The 17,287-nt window shown below is 46.5% G+C and overlaps 1 protein-coding gene and 1 pseudogene across 1 annotated transcript in view; both read left to right on the top strand.

Moving 5' to 3' along the window:
- The window catches only part of LOC149362061 (growth hormone secretagogue receptor type 1-like), a 170,568-nt gene that overhangs the window by 41,517 nt on the left and 111,764 nt on the right, over positions 1-17,287 (top strand). The window lies entirely within an intron of this gene.
- Positions 7,353-17,057, top strand: LOC149362063 (uncharacterized; annotated as a pseudogene).

Raw genomic sequence — 17,287 nt, 5'->3', positions numbered from 1 at the left:
TTCCCGACAAATAGGGTGGTACTTAAAATACACCTCTGCGGTACCCCATTCTTTTGAACCAATTTCAATTTCAAAATGGTCAGACAGGAAACCTTTTAAACAGTTTAGCATCCTTCAACGGATCTCTAGGTCCGCTAAGTTAGGTAGAATCCCAAACCCCCATTTGGTACCATACGCCTTCTCGATATCGAAGAAAATTGCCAGACAGTGTTGTTTGTGTATGAATGCTTCTCGGAATTTATTTTCAAGGCGGACGCGATGGTGAGTTGTTGAACAAGATTTTTTAAAATCAACACTGGTGAATATCAAGAAGTTCAGGATGTCCAAGAGCAAACGTCAACCAAATGTTCACAACGCTTTCAAACGGTTTAGTAAGACGGCTTGTATGGGCTGTTGGCCTGTAGCTACTGGGGGAGGTTGGTGGCCTCCCAGGTTTCAGGAATGTTACTGTAACAGCTCTTTTCCACTATTTAGGTATTTTTTCTTCTATGAATATTTTGTTAAAGAAATTCAAAAGTGTCTCTACGGCTGGCTGGGAAAGATGGGCAATCATTTCGTAGTGTATTTGGTCGGCTCCTAAAGCACTTTTTTTTTTACTGGCAGACACTACTGTACAAACGCGACAACGTTAAGGGCTCCGTGTCGCAAAAAGGCGGTGTCGTTGGCCGTGAGCGAAAATCCCGGAATCATTAATAAATAAAAGCGATCGGGAAATTGGTCGAGTTGGGGAATCGAACCAGGGCCTCCGGAGTGCGAGACGAGTACGCTAACCACTCCGCCACACCAGCTCATTGGTCTGGAATGAACAAAGGCGCGTCTAGTGAATACGGTGTTGTCTTAGAAGGGCGCTTTAGAGACATGTGCTGTGGTGTATATTAGTAATTATGAGCATAGACATTAGGGAAGCCGCAGTTAAGCGAGTAGTAAAGTACGTTGCCGCTACTATTGCTCTTCGCTTGGCGCGCACGTAGCGCCATCAGGCGGCGCCCACTAAAACCTCCTCCTCGCAATGTACGCCACTGCCCCAACAGATTGCGCGCGACAACAGCGCCACCTAGAGCTACTGTATATGCTACCAAAGGTAATAGAGTTGCGCGTCTGTTTTCAAAACGCCGCTCGCGACACCATTGGTAGAGCGCTATCACATGGTGTCCAAGCAACCGTGTACTGTGGGAAAGGCGTCGCTCAGGACACTTTTTGCAGTTCCCGACGCCGCCGCTGCAGAGAACTGGATTGACAGCCGGCCAAGTTCAAAGCGTATCCACTATCCAGCCGCTGTTTACGTTCGCTGGTGCACGTGCGTGGCTCTTGCGTTGCGGCTTTTCCATCACAGTTCCCTCAGAATGACTGGGTGCTCAGCTCCCAACTGCACCAATCGTTCGGAAAGCGGCAAAGCGTTTTACTCTACATACCATATGGGAGATCCGTCATTCGCCGCCGACTTCAATGGTTGCTACGAAAGCGCCGCGAAAATCCGACGTCAGGAGGATCAAGGATATGTGAGGTAAGCTTTTCCTTTGATGAACGTTTTTAAGTATTGCTGGTATTAAGTAAACGACAGAGGGAACTGTCGAAATCTTTCAACTGCTCAAGTTTTTTATTATACGCGGTGTTTGTCAAAGGAGTAATGCTATACGCTGGACGTCGTGGATCGGCGACTAAACTGCCGTGAGCACGACGCTGCTTTATCGTTACGTTGCTATCGGGTGGGTGCCAACCGCAGTCTCTAAACTCTGGAGGCAAATAATGTAGGCGAGAAAGCCGATCGAACTAATAAAGCGTGTTATCCACGGGCCGCAAACTGCCTCGACGGCCTGGGTAGTTTGGACACATAATACTAAAAGTGATCGTGTATGGTACGTGAAACCGCGCCGCACGGAGCAGCAAGGACGCTACGACCGCCTGTTACCGGTGTTACTGATAAGAATTACTGATGAGAATTTTCGATCGAGATCAAGAATGCTCGCTGCTACGCAGTCGAGCAGCCCCACTCTACTCGGTGGAGCTCACTCAGCATGGTGCAGACGACGCCGCGATCGATTGAACCCGGATCGATTAAAATCGCAATCAGCACGCGATCGGGATTGAAGTGCGATTCGAATCGACCGTGATACAAAGTGCCCATGTGACAGGAGTAAAACTTATTACTCTAACTATACCAAGATCATCGGCCGTTTGGGCCCTTGATGACAGCCTCTATGGCTTCCAGAGGCGTGGGCAAGTTGTAGCTTTTTTTGCTGCGCGCGGCATGGTTTCAGGTAGCATATAAGCGAGTCGTTCGTTTCGCATACCTGTGCGTCGTGTTGTGGCACTTCAGTGTCAGATGCACGGCGCTTTGAACATAGTTTTTGAACTGAGAGTTCAACGCACATGACTCCGTAGATATGGCGTTACTCGAATCAAAACCCTCGTTGTGAATGTGTATTGGCAATATAAGATATGTTAAACGTTCATGCTGTTTTGATTACAGTATTGCGTGCCACGATGAAGAATCTGGCAACTGTTGCTGAAAGAGTTGTGACCTGATTTGTTAGGCCTGATTATATATTATCCTCACTTTTTTTGGCAGTACTGCTGCATGTGCTCTCTTTTGTTTGCGTTTCTAGCGGCTGAGTGCATGAATCATTCAACTCTGTACGAAAGCTAGGTTTCTAGTACTTGGTTACTTTATAATGGTACTCATTATCACCCTTTGCAATTTGTGTTGTGTTGGGTTTATTGGCGCATAAGCAGCTAAGGCTATCATGCGCCAAGAATTTGCAATTTCCAGATGTTGCGATTTGTTCTTCACTATTATTGTTCACTTGCATGCAGGATCACTACACACCTGATCAGTTCCTTGAAGAAGAGGTGAATGAAAAAAATGACTGAAATCAGAGGCTGCGAAGCATATTTTCCTGTACGTAACAGCAGAGCATGGAAGCTTGCGCTGCAGTCCTAATAAGAGGTGAAAAAGTTTTGTTATTGTTAAATTGCGTACTGCTGAATATTAAATGCATTACACATCCTTAGCGCCACCAACGTAGCTTTTCCTTATTCATGAAACACTTTTCTTTTTTTTTGCTCATGTACGCTTTTTTATAATGCAGACTATTCAGTGGCTCAATTACCAAAAGAAAATGTACCTGCCATCCTCCAGGCTGCTTCGGCACCTTCAGATTGGATATTGCTCTCTTAGCAGCCACGCCATGCTCAGGTTTGATCACTTCCCGAAGCCTGAACTGCAATCTTCCTATGTGGAGACAAATGTATGTTAGCCAATGTTTGCTAGCAAATGTTGTGATGTCAACTTTATCACAAAGGAACACAATTAAGTCTTCCTAATGACTGATTCTGCTTGCAGGGCAGTCAAAACAAAAACTTTCAGGCATTGGTATTCCTGGGAGAGACTTGCTTTCAACACCACGATGTGAGTTGCCAAACGAGAGATCAGTCTTCTTCACAAAAATCAGTATTGATGCAAGCAGTGAGCTTATTGGTTTTTGTCTGGGTACAAAATGGATACAAAATGTCTGCGAAACCTCAGAGAGAAACAGGGCTGGAGCGACGCCTCAACCTAGAGTACAGAGGGCAAAACGCTTGCGTATAACACGTTCTGGGCGTGTTTCGGGCTGAACACGCGATATCTAGCGGTAACATTAGGTTAAAAAATTGGCTATGGCTTAGCTTAGGTTAAGCCTGGATATCAGCGAAAAGCTTCGGTGATGCGTGTGGTTTAGCTTGTGGTTATGCCATGGTTGTGTACTTGTGGTTCTCCTGTAGATATACCGCGGTTACTCCTGGCAGTGTGTCATTGCCTCATGTGAATATATATAACCGCTGCCTCTGGGCCAACTTGCAAGCCACCACTTCGGGATCTTCGTTCATGGCGAGGCGTGTGCATTTCTTCTACGAGCGCTCCTATATATATATATATATATATATATAAATATATATATATATATATATATATATATATATATATATATATATATATGTAGCGAAGTATACGCTTCGTTAAAGGAAACAAATTTATTCAACTCGACGTTTCGATCGGAAGACCGATCTTCTTTGGTCTTCCGATCGAAACGTCGAGTTGAATAAATTTTTTTTCCTTTAACGAAGCGTATACTTCGCTATATATTCTTATAAGCAGTCTAGTACTTCACGCTTTCGCAACCCATATATATATATATATATATATATATATATATATATATATATATATATATAAAATGAATGAATTAAAAATCCCCTGTGCCCCTTGGTTTCTGTGGCTGTTGGCTTCTCTCATCACCTGCCTCTAGACCGTCCTCGCCACTTTGGAGCCTGCATAATCCCCGTGTGCTTCTTTCGATACCTGGCATCAGGAAGAAGATAGACTTATCGCCGACAGAACTACAACAAGTCACCCTTGAATATTTACATGAGCACCATGCAAACCGGGTGCACGTTTACACCGACGGCTCAGTGAACCCTATATCTTCTTCTGGCTCCGTCGTCATACCCGCAAGCACTACAGAAATTAGAGTTAGGACAGGTCACCGCACTTCTTCGACGGGTGCAGAACTCACCGCTCTTCGTGTCGCCATTGAATGCATCAGTCAGCAGCGCCCTCAGCGGTGGTCTATTTTCACCGATTCGAAAACTGCCCTCCAAGCCTTACAAGCTGCTCTTCGCCGTGGAGCCCATGAACAACTGGTCGCAGAAATTTGACAGCTACATCACTCTGCCATCAACAAAGGGCATGACATTATCTACCAATGGCTACCGGGGCACAGCGGCATAGCAGGTAATCACCGCGCGGATGAGGTCGCGCGAACTGCGCACGACGACGGCGATTTTGTATCGATCCCCATTTCGAGATCGGATGCAGCGAGCAGGCTTCGCGCACTTGCGCGGGACATCACGCTTGCCGCGTGGAATTCCGGCCAATTTTGCAATTCCCGTTTACAATCCTTGGACCCAGACCTGAAGCTCCGGCTACCATCAGGCCTACCACGACGAGAAGAAACTTTGCTGTGTCGCCTCTGGCTTGGTGTAGCGTTCACCAATCACTACTCATTCTTAATCGGTATGGCTGATAGTCCTGCATGTTCCATCTGCGGGCAAGACGAGACCATAACCCACATTCTTTGTGACTGCCCTGCCTACACCACCGAAAGGCAGTCTCTCAGCCGTGCGCTGGAGCGCCTAGATACACGCCCTTTCACGGAAATGAAGATTCTCGGCCCCTGGCCGCGGCGGTCGTCGGCGGAGAAGGCCTGCAAGGCACTGCTCCGCTTCTTGAGAACTTCTGGCCTGCACGATAGGCTGTGACTTTAACGAACAGTGACGTTTTATAGTGACTTCAATTTTCTGTTACTCTCCTTTCTCTTTCTTTTTTTTATCCCCTCACCCCCTTCCCCCCGTGTAGGGTAGCAAACCGATTATTATTTCGGTTAACCTCCCTGCCTTTCCTCTTCTATATCCTCCTCCTTCTCCTCCTGGCTTCTCTCATATTTATAACGAGCCCCTCATTCCCCTTTCCTTGTTTGCTTAATTGCTTAACGAGGGCCTCGGTTCTGGCAGCCTTGATGCCTTAGGAAGCATAAGAGGGTTCTCACACAGCTTCCACCCTCGCCGTTCGATGACGTTCTACGTCACATCAGCGGTAACTCAGGACGTGCTACGTCCGCCGCTTAAGAGCGTGGGTGGCGCTGGTGAACACTCCCAAGGATAGGTTATTTGTAAACATAAATACCCCCGAAAGCAGAAGGTTTGACAGCCGTCGCCGTAGCTCAGAGGTAGAGCACCGGACGCGTAATTCGGAGGTCGTGGGTTCGGATCCCACCGGCGGCATGTGGTTGTTTTTTCTTCTGCTTTTCTAATCAATTAGATTTAAGCGATAACATATTCAGTAATATTATAAATTGATTCGCACCACAAAAAAAAATGAATGAATTAAAAATCCCCTGTGCCCCTTGGTTTCTGTGGCTGTTGGCTTCTCTCATATATATAACGAGCCCCTCATTCCCCTTTCCTTGTTTGCTTAATTTCTTAACGAGGGCCTCGGTTCTGGCAGCCTTGATGCCTTAGGAAGCATAAGAGGGTTCTCACACAGCTTCCACCCTCGCCGTTCGATGACGTTCTACGTCACATCAGCGGTAACTCAGGACGTGCTACGTCCGCCGCTTAAGAGCGTGGGTGGCGCTGGTGAACACTCCCAAGGATAGGTTATTTGTAAACATATATACCCCCGAAAGCAGAAGGTTTGACAGCCGTCGCCGTAGCTCAGAGGTAGAGCACCGGACGCGTAATTCGGAGGTCGTGGGTTCGGATCCCACCGGCGGCATGTGGTTGTTTTTTCTTCTGCTTTTCTAATCAATTAGCTTTAAGCGATAACATATTCAGTAATATTATAAATTGATTCACACCACAAAATGAATCAATTAAAAATCCCCTGTGCCCCTTGGTTTCTGTGGCTGTTGGCTTCTCTCTCTCTCGCTCTCTCTCTCTCTCTCTCTCTCTATATATATATATATATATATATATATATAGATATATATACCTCGCAGCGTTATTAGATGCGCCGCAAAGAAGTGCGAAAAGAGAGTGAGAAGGTGGCGCATGCGCAGAAGCGTCATACGAGGAAGCCGAGCGCGCGCCGATGCACACTCGGTAAACACGCGCACAGCGCGGGAACGACGGCGAAGGGCGACCGACGGAGCCGCCGCCGACCACGCGCGCCTCTCCAGTGACGTGAAGCGGCGCACTCGCGCACACACAGATGCGGCGAAAATTGATCACAGAGCACGCCAGACCCGATGTTGACTAGCCTAGTGAAGCTTTTCGCTTCAAAATGGTCTGGATGTAAGCATGTTCAGTTAAACTCGCAGAATTCCATCGTCATTTTTTGCCTTCCTGGTGGCAGCGGCTTTGGGAGCAGCGGAACACACAGTTCGGCTGTTCTAGGCATGCGTTTTGCCCTGTGTACAAGCGACGGCGTCAGGCAGAAAGAGAGAGTGTGTGACTGCGCGATTCTGTGTCAAGAGTCCTTTCCACCGACCAAATTCGTGTGCTCGAGAAGGGCACAATTCGGGCAGCTCGTGGTCACCAGAGATGGTGCAGAAAGCTCTGCAATTAAAAGTTGCACGTGGTAGCAAAGGCTACGACTTCGTGAAAGAAAATGTTGTGCCTCTGCGAGCGAAAAAGACGCTCTAACAGCAAACAGGCTAGGTAAACATAACAGATAACCTTAAGAGAGGATTGTTACGTTGCTTAGCATTGATGTAACATGTACATTTTTAAAAGAAATCTTGGATGAGGTTTTTGCGGCACTAAGACAGAGGTCGTCATCAGTGCAACTAGAAGAGCGCCGTGTCTGCTTGCTTATGGACGTAATGCATCTAAATCCAGGCCTAGACTACGATGCTTCAACTGGAAGCATTATTGGTAGGTAAAATGCTCCGCTACTACTGTTACACGACATTTCAACAGAAACAAACACACCCTGCCACAGAGGATACTCCTTGTACTTTGAAATTAGTAAGCGAGCAAACCATTAATATGTCATCACTAGGGGCAGGATCTTTATGCACTAAAGCTCATTTTAGATGCCAGAATATTTGCTTGAAGTTGAGGATTATGCTTGATGGGGACTAAAATAAACACAGTAAACTTCACAACCCACGGCACTTGAACGTGTTTGGGTTATGCTGTTGGTAAGGAAATTAAGAGAAAACTTGCTTGGGATGTTTAAAAGGCAGCAGTGTATTATGCACTAATCTGTAAAAAGTTTTACTGTGCTTGGCTTAGGACAATAACGGCTGCTGTGTGGTCTGTGTGTGTGTAGTGTTGTTTTTTCATACGAATACTTTGGTCCACTGAGCAGGTAAGGTACATTCATTCAAAAGCTGTACTTTTCGGTCACTTTGACATATCAAGTGGGTCGCTGAGGGAAATGCTTAATCCTTTAAGGAAAAATTTAAGCCTAAATATATGCGCATCGCATATAAAAAATAGAAAAAACAACTAAACGCAAAAAAAAATCTGTATCTCCCGTAACCGAAAGGAGAGTAAGCATGAAATGTTTACTGGCATAACACATTGGTTGTAGATGGTACTAGTCAAAATCTTGAAATGGGTCTAGTGTTCAATACATCACACCACACATACTGTGCACTGGTCCATGTCGATACAATCGTTTCCTGTGAGTGTCTGGAGAATCTCTTCCGCCCTACCTTGTCAGCTGTATCCGGTTTCTGTCAGGCTCCATTGCTCGGCTTAAGCAGCTGTGACGGTGGCGGCATTGAAATGCAGGAAGATGCAGAAGCGTACGCGGACACTACGAGACGCAGGCCTGACAAGAATGTATATGCAGCTCGTTCGAATACTCCGCGAGCGTGTATACATCTGCTGCCAAAGGGGAAAACGTCATGAGCTGAAGGCCCAGCGGCCGGTCATTTACATGCGTGAGTGTTAGGGTGCCTCGATGCCAGCGCCGCCGTTCAGGGTGGAGACAACATCGCGGGCGCCGCCATATTGAATCACGCGGGATTAGCTGCGCTAGTGTGTGTAACGGCGCCACTCTTATGGTGTCTTCGGCTGACGGCACTCGTGGAGTTTTCTACGCACTCGTGCGGTGCCCCACGTTCGGCTGGATGCCACTCGTGCAGTGCCATACATTCGGGTGGGACGAGCACGACACGCGTGCGCGCCATCGCGCCACCGTGGAGACCGACGGTGGAGCGCGGTGCAATCCCGTCGTGCAGCGCGCGCTAGCAGACGACGCTGTTCACGCTCGTTGGTTGACGCAGCATCGACAAAGAGGAAAAACGGACGACGCATAACAAGTGGCCACATTTTAAAGAAATGTTGAATATTATGGCAGCTGCAATGCATTTATTCGCGCTGCAATCACGCAGCCACCGGCCGGCGTGCCATGTGCCTTTCGTTATGAGGAAGTTAAATGTTTGTCAATATTTTTAGTCTTTCAAATTCCGCCTTAGCACTTGCAGCGAACGGCATATGCTGTTCATCCGGCATGCCTGCACTTTATAACATCGTACTTTTTGCCAACGTATGCGCAGGTTAAAGGATATCAATAAAGCAACAATGTGAGGCGCCTAGTGGATTGAGAATCACCTGCTGATGAGCTCTAAAGGCGTATGCATCGAAACCGGCAATAATAACGCCTTGGTGTGGTGTCTTACAAACCTGCGCCCCCATAATTAATCGCAGTATCTCACGAGTAGGCTCGTGGGCCCGCGTTTCCCGCCGATTCTATCAACGCCTGTTACAAGCGCGCGGTACTGCACTGTTCTGAAGAGGTGTTGGCGTCGGCCGTCGTAGGAATTGCCTCTGAGATCATCAAGGCTCTAAGAGGCCTCGGTTAACAGACGGCAGAAAGCGCAACGGCACTCTGCGAGTGTTTCGCACGTTCAGCTGATGTGCAAGGAGACGTGCCACTCGTGTAGTATTTGACGTCACTTCCTGCGCACCGGCATGGAGGCCGTGCGTGTCAGCCGTAGACACCATTACTCTCGGCGGGCGTGAGAGTACTTTTGACTAGAACAGTCTTTTTCATCAACATCGCACTGCGTATCTTTTCACTCATAATAGCCATTTTAACATCCGAGGGTCGAAGACGTAATTGCATGACAATTTTAGAGCCACAGGTGATCGAGGTTGAACATTTACTGTTCCGTCTGTTGGTGTGAAAAACGCGCTAATATTTAAGATCTGTTGCCGGGCAGGTGCTGCTGCTCCATGCGGATAGAAGAAATTGCTGCCTCTTTTTTTCCACGATGTTTTGGATTTTAATTCCCACGTTCTGTTAACGCCCCCGTGTCGTCAGCCGCCCGAGCGCTGCGGCTGGTTTCGCTATCGTCGCGCGGGCTGTTTCCGTTTCTTCTGCTCGCAAAAAGTGGTGTCTGTCAGCATTCTAATTTTTCAAAGAATAATTGCGAGTTGCTCGCCCGTTTATTGCTCACAAGGGCGCAATTACATCTGCTTATGGGGCGGGTGCTAGTATATACAAAAGATGCCGCCGTATACCGACGTTGCCACTGCTCCTGCGTTTTCTTTCTCGAGGCCAAAGAAAGCGACTCGCCCCTCGTTGGCGATAGCATCAAGGATTACTGGAAGTTTCTCACTCGTTTCATTTCTATGAGGGGCGCACAACCACCGAATGTTCTTGCGTGCGCTCGCATGCACACTTCGCTTGCGCCATGGACATACGCACCGGCTGCTCTCCTGCGATTCCTCAGTTTGTGAAACACAATTCTACACATTTTTTCATATTTATTTTATTCAAGCCAATCGGTATTCATTAATAAACCATGCATGTTAACCTGCTCAAAAAAGGGTGGATTTTAGTCATTAAAAAACTGCAGTAGTACTGAAAATTTTAAACTCGAAATCGAATTAATCGACATTGAAAAGTCACGCTTTCGACCACAGAGGGTTCTGTTAAAAAAAAACGCGCGTTTTAACGTTGGCTATCCGTGTATTTCCTATTCTGTCTACAAAATTGTGTGCTGATGGGTTAGGCTGTTTGAAAAATAGCTCCTACCTAAAAGTTGATCTTTATTACTGATGAAGACCAATATGTTACATAGCTTTCCAGCCTACCCTCTTACAGAAGGCACAGAGAACAAAGCAAAAGACAATGCAAATTATTCATTTAACGCCAACTGTAGTTGCAGGTCATTAAAAGACACGAACTACAATATAAGTAAGCAAGACATTGGGACAGAAAAGTGGGGCATGTATCGTGGGGTGTAACCTCAAAGGAAAACATAAAAGCAAGGCATGAAAAAAGGTTCAAGCCACGAAATAAGTCAACAAGACTTAGGGGGAAAATGTTGTTGTGCACAGTGTGGTGTAACCTTCGCCGCAAACATGAAAACAAAGTATGAAAAAAAAAAGATGCAAACCACGAAATAGCAGAACGAGACAAAGTGGTAAAAAAGCACAGTGGGGTGTAACATTTAAAACAATGTACTCTAGCGCTGATCCCGCTTTACTTGAGCTTCACATTTTTTCCTTCGCTCGGAGTCTCGGGGGAAGCGAAAACAGCGTAGGCCTCTACGCGTTGACCCGGCGCACATTGGCACACAACAACCCGTCATGCTGCCTCGGTGGACTTGACAAGCTCCTCAGTCATGCCGCAGAGAACTGTCAAACAAATGAAGCCACCAGCGATCGTCCGCAGCCACTGGGCCTCGAAAAACGGAAGCTCAGCTGCTTGCACCAAGCAACTGAGACCAGCCCAACCGACCGCTGTGATTCAAAATGGCGCCGCAGAGAGAGAGAGGCGGCGTTGGAGCGGTCAAAGGATGGCACCACCCTGAACGGCGGCGCAGGCATCGAGGCACCCTAGTGAGTGTGTGACCGCAGCGGCATCCTTGGGGATGGCGCGGAAGTAGTTTTTCCGCCGCGCTCACGTGATCAAGGCGGCCGTGTCCGCCCAAAGCCTTTCTCGCCCTGGAGCTCCGCTCTTGCTCTAAGCGGCCCTCTCTCTTAGAGAGTCTTGTTAAATCCCGTACGGTGCCCGAATGCTCTCGTTTCAGTGCCTGGATGAGTGGAATTCAGTGCCCATATGTTGGCTCTCGGTCTTGGCGCGACGTCACCACACTGCCGACAACGGGAGCTAAAAGCATTTCATGCTTAAAAAATTGTTCGTATGTGTCTACAGATCTGTATAAATGCCAAAGGAGCAGCAGGTGACATTCATCTCGCAGCTTTAAGCGTGTGGGTTGTGCTACTCACTGAGAATATTCCAGTAAGCAGAAAAAAAAATGCTCAACCCGAACAGAGATCTGTGGAGCAAACTTGTATTCTGGTACGTTCGGTGGCCTCACACCACATGTAGTCTTTGAGGTATCACTGGTGAGAACACCCATAATCTAGCAAGTTCATGATGTAACGTCTTCAAAACTGCTAATGATGAGTGGGAGTGACAGACGTGAATGCCGTGCGAGTCCATAGTATTCTCCATGGACAATGGCCGCTTCCAACTAATGCATGCACGTGGTGAATGCGCGTCTTAGTGAAGTCTTCACACAGGTGCATCGTTGAAGAATATATCAATTCTTGTTTGGCGTCACTAACACCACAACCACTTTGTGTAGTGCGTTCGCGACGAAAGTTTTCTCAGTGCAGTAGGCTGTTGAAATGATGACTTCGCATTTCAGGGCATCCGACAATTAGGCCTTCCAATCCTTCTGTCAAGGATGAGCTGGCAACTCATGCTCTCGTGTTTATGCTGGCTGGACGGACCACGAGATGGAAGCAGGCAGATGCCGACCATTTTACATGTAAGCATGCGATTTGTTTTAGTGCTTTTATTATAGCTTTGCTGTTGATAGTGCATTAATATAAATCAATTTCTCAGCATAGTTGCCATGAAAGCTAAAAAGATGTCTTAACACTAATGCTGTAGGCTAAATATGGAACAGAAAAATTAGTTATGGGATTGCATTTTGGTTCAACTTGTTGTCGTTGTGTTTTGTAGGTTACAAGTATGATATCTGGGCCTTATTTGCCTTGTCTGCCTTTTCTTTAACAGCTTCTTCTTTTGATGCGCAAGAAGTGAAATAGTGCATTTTTGAAGTCACAAAGAAAGCAGAGGCTCCAGGCATCACCGTAAATGCTGTGGTTACTGGCATGGGCCCAGGAAACACGGCGATTTGGAGGCTCTGTGGCATTCATGCTATAAAATATGGCAACCCTCAGACGTCATGTCCACACCCCTGTGGCACTGGGCGACAGCTGCATTTTTTAGCCCATTCACCTCACCTGCTCAAGAATTTCAGAGGCCATCTGGTTACGCGCCAGGAGATCATCCTGGATAAAGTAGCAGTGGCTAAGCATAGACCACCCAGTGACAAGGTCAGTCTGCAAAGTGCATGTTAGATGTTTAACTGAAGGCATGCCACTGAGAGGGATTGTCGCGGCTTCGGACTACTGCTACATGCTTGCATGTTTCTTTGTATCCTTCGGTACCTAGTGCAGGTCTTTAAATGTTTCCTGAGCTACAAACTTTTTTTACCATTCTTGCAGGTCTCTCTTGAACATGTACGGCTGGCCTGTGCTATAGATGATAAGCACGAACTAAAATTAATGCCACACCTAATGACACGTGATTTGGACCTGCACCGTTTGGAAAAGATGAATGTTGCCTGTGCTCATGAAGTGTTGCATCATAGCACTGCTGCAGCCTTACGGTATTTGGTATCGAAAGCGTTGCTGCCAAATTCGTCTCACAACTGCATTTTTTATTGATACAGTGTTCATCTGGTTCACAATTATGACATCGCGGGCTAGAAAGACCGCTCTGAGTGACCTTTGTCCCAAAAAGCAGATGATGCAAAGCAGTTCCTACTAGTCTTTATTGCTTTGTTCTCGGCGCTTATGATTGTGGAAAAGGCTGGCAAAGGAGTCTGGAAACCAGTGCAAACTGGCGCTTTTTTATCTGCAGTTTCAGCATTAGCTTTGAGGATTTGCTACATAGCTGAGTTAGGTTTTAAATTTTTGATGTAGAGCCGATTAAGCCAAGGTGCTCTGGAGAATTTGTTCAGCTCCATCAGATTTAAGACACCTGTGCCCCGTGTCAGGGAGTATAAATCAACCTTTAGGGTTATTGTGCTGGCTCAGTTCTCTCTACTCAGTGAGAATGGCTCATACAGAACTAACGACTCTCAAGATCTTTTGCTATTTCTGGGAGATAAAGATCTCAATGCTGAGCTCGAAGAAAATGCAAATCAAGTTGTTGATGTTGATGATGGCTTTTTCGAGTTCTGTAAGGAGGAGCAGGAATGCCTGGAATATTTCTCTGGCTAGGTCGCATGTGCCTTGATACACAAGCACAAGCTGTGCCGAACGCGTCACTTGAGCATTATTGATGCAACTAGGGTAGTTCCAGAGCTGTTAGCTTTGAAATGTTATGCCCAACATGGCCGAAATCCCCTGAAAGTGCCATCTCAGCCTCTAGTGACGTTAATGCAAGCTAGTGAGAATTTGTTTCGAGCCAATGAAGCAAAATCTACTCAACTCAAGGTGGAACATCCAAACTCTTAAGGAAGATGTTTCAGGGAGAGCTGATCATCTCCAAGAATTTCCTACATGCCACAGGGTTGCGGAAAAAGCTTTGTCGCGTTTTTTTCTTCGTCGACTGAGGTTCGTTTTAAAACAAACAAATTGAGGCCAACCAACCAACCAAAACAAACAAATGCGCACCTCCTGTCCACACTGCGACAGTTAGGAAAGTGTGGCTCAAAGAGCATCGGCATGCGTGTACTGAGTCAAAATGTCGCCTAGTGTAACACTGTTAAGGTACTTGACGTATTATAGGTCAAGGTTTCAGAGACAAGGGTCACAATGCTTCAGAAAACTCTTCCAGTTTCTGAAACCGTAATGATCATTTTTGAATTATTTATGTAAGTAATGAGGGGAAAATATTTGAAGCACACTTAAAGGGACACTTAATCCTTGCATGCCATCTTTGATGCTGATGATTGAGTTTTTATGGCGCAAGGGCATCTGCGGCCGAAGAGCGCCACGGAACGAGGTATTTTTGTCTTCTCAAGGTGTGGTCAAACACCCATTTCTCAAGCATTTCACCCTAAAGAAGCCGAGCACCAGGCAGGGAAAGCATGTACCCATCGCATCACCGGTGGGCAACCGGTGGCACTTGGGATCGAGCCCCGTACCCTCGGCATGTGAGGCGGATGCTCAAACGACTAGGGCATTGCAGCGGTTCACATGTAATCTTTGGTTTTCCCTGTGTTCGCCGGAGGGTTATTTCCGCTTTTCACATTTCAGTTTAGAGGTGTAGTTCACTCCAGTTCTATTTCATTTGCGATGTCATCAAAATTTCCGATGACTTTGTCTTTATGCATATATCTCGTAGCGCCTGATATCCAATATTTTGTTGCCCTCTGCATGCTACTCCGCACATCACTGTTCCCCCAATTGTTTCCATGCTGTACTTTCTGATGTCATTTACCTTGCATTTGTTTACCAGCTTTGTTATTTCAGAGAGCTGCGCTTCATCTGTTGGATTGGAAACCTTCATATTCTGATTGCGCTAGATAAGGTCCGTCATCTCTTGTGATAGTTTACTGAAAGTCCTTTTAAGTTGCTTCGGCCTCTGCTTCTAATGCGGATTGTCGAACTCTGGTGAAGTTATCGTTCATTGTCTCTATGTTGTCTTCACTGCCTTTCACGTACCACGCTACGTGCAGTGAAGGTTTACAATCTGATCGCGCTTCGTGACAGCTTGTAGTGGCTATTTCGGCTTCCATCACGGCTAGAGTGGAACATCTTATGGTAACACATGCATCAGCTGTAGTGTGCCACAAAAGATGCTCGCCATCACAGTGGAACGCTAGCAGCCAACTAAAGGCATACATACCCTAAATTGCTCCGAACCCACTTACACGGAGTAGGAGGCAGCCCTCTGCAGCTCATAGCCCCAGGGCTGACGTGGGCAGTGGCGGTTGCCATAAAAGCACTAGAATAAGGGCTCATACCCGACAACACACAAAGAAAAAAAAGTTATTTCTCTTTCTCTTTGCACTTTTAAGTGCATTTTCCTAGATTAATATTTGCACTATTTACTGCCTAACAATTCAGTCTCTAGTAGTTGTGACAATTTTGTTAATGGTTTTCCAAGTAACGTCTGTTTGCGGAGTTAATACAGCGCAAATTCTGACACGCATTTTCCAAAAAGATTGCAGCAATTTTGAAACAGCTGGAGTATACTTCTCTGTGTGGCCTGCTCCACTGTGTCCTACTTCTCTGTCTTTTCTGAATGCTTGGTTGCGGTGCAGCATAGCGTCATAAATATATGTAAGCATACTTCTTCAGTGCCGTTTTGTGATTTGTATATATATCTGCAATAAACATGAAATGCTGTGATGTTCTCATTCACCTTCAACGCCTGTGTGTTATTTTGGTATTAAACTATACAGTTTTTAAACATGCAACACGTACCTTACAGCAGTAACTGTTGTTCTTTGTATCATTACTGAAATATCTGTAGGTAAGGATACTTCAACAAACATCAATTTTCACTCAACTGCCCATTACATCAAGTACGGTTCAGGGGGAATTGCTTGACACACAGCAAGGTGCTTTTCTTGGCTGCGCCTTCACGGGTGGAAGTTGAAAGGTTACTGCAAGCCTCCTGAATTTTCGCAGAAGAGTGTAAGCTGTTAAATTTATGCAAATGTCACTGGAATTGCCAGTTTTTTGCACAGAATGCACCAAACTGCTTTTGCACAAATTTTATTGAAAAGATAGTTGATATTCTTTTCCTAAGAATCCACCACTTTGGATGTCGTCACACTGTAGATCACCTCTAGGTAAGGATACAAGGTCTGTTCTGAAAGTAGTAGGACTGGTTTTTTCCTGACAGAACGGGCAGAAGAGAGGCGGTCTGCGCGCGCAGGATCGGTGAAGGGGAATATTGGGAACGCTGGGGAAAATTTGCAGTCGGCTCTCGGCCCTTGAAGAGAGGAGGCCGCTTGTACTGTGGACCCTGGTCGAAACGCCTCGTCACGCAGAATCATGGAGCGTTTACCGGATCAGAGATGCGCGGTGAAATTTTGTGTAAAGCTTGGTAGAACGGACAAAGAGACTCACGACATGATTAAGGAGGCCTACGGTGATGCTGCAATGGGTAGATCAGATGTTTTTGAGTGGCACAAGCTGTTCTGAGAAGGTAGGGAAAGTGGGGAAGATGATGACCGCTCCGGACGCCCTTCGACCGGTAAGACCAGCGAAAATGTGTCGTGAGTGAAAAATTTACTGAACAATGATTGTAGGATGAGCATCAGACTGATTGCTGATGATTTGAGCATTCTTCAAACCAAAGTTTTTGTGATAGTGACAGAAAACTTAGCCATGAGGAAAGTGTGCGCGAAGCTGGGGCCGCGAGTGTTTTCAGAGGAGCAAAAGTCCAACTGGAAAGCGATCTGCCAGGATCTTGTCCATCATGTGAATGAAGACCCCGATTTTTTGGACATGCAGTGACCTGTGACGAGACGTGGGTGTTTGAATACGACCCGGATAGCAAGCGGCAGCTCTAAGAATGGCACACCCCTTCTTCCCCACGCCCCAAGAAAGAGTGAATGTGCAAATCCAAGCAAAGTCCATGCTCATTTGCTTTTTTGATCGACATGGAGTCATCCACAAAAAGCTCGTACCACCCGGACAAACAGTTAATGCAGTTTTTTTACGTGCAAGTCCTTAAAAAACAGCAAAAACGCATTGTTCGTGTCCGCCCAGCCATTGCCAACAATTGGCGGCGGCACCATGA

Source organism: Amblyomma mixtum, chromosome 2 (assembly GCF_055824585.1).
Source record: "Amblyomma mixtum isolate Tamu chromosome 2, ASM5582458v1, whole genome shotgun sequence".
NCBI classification, from domain to species: domain Eukaryota; kingdom Metazoa; phylum Arthropoda; class Arachnida; order Ixodida; family Ixodidae; genus Amblyomma; species Amblyomma mixtum.
The sequence above is the reverse complement of the archived record's forward strand: the minus strand, read 5'-3'. Positions and strand labels throughout refer to the sequence as shown.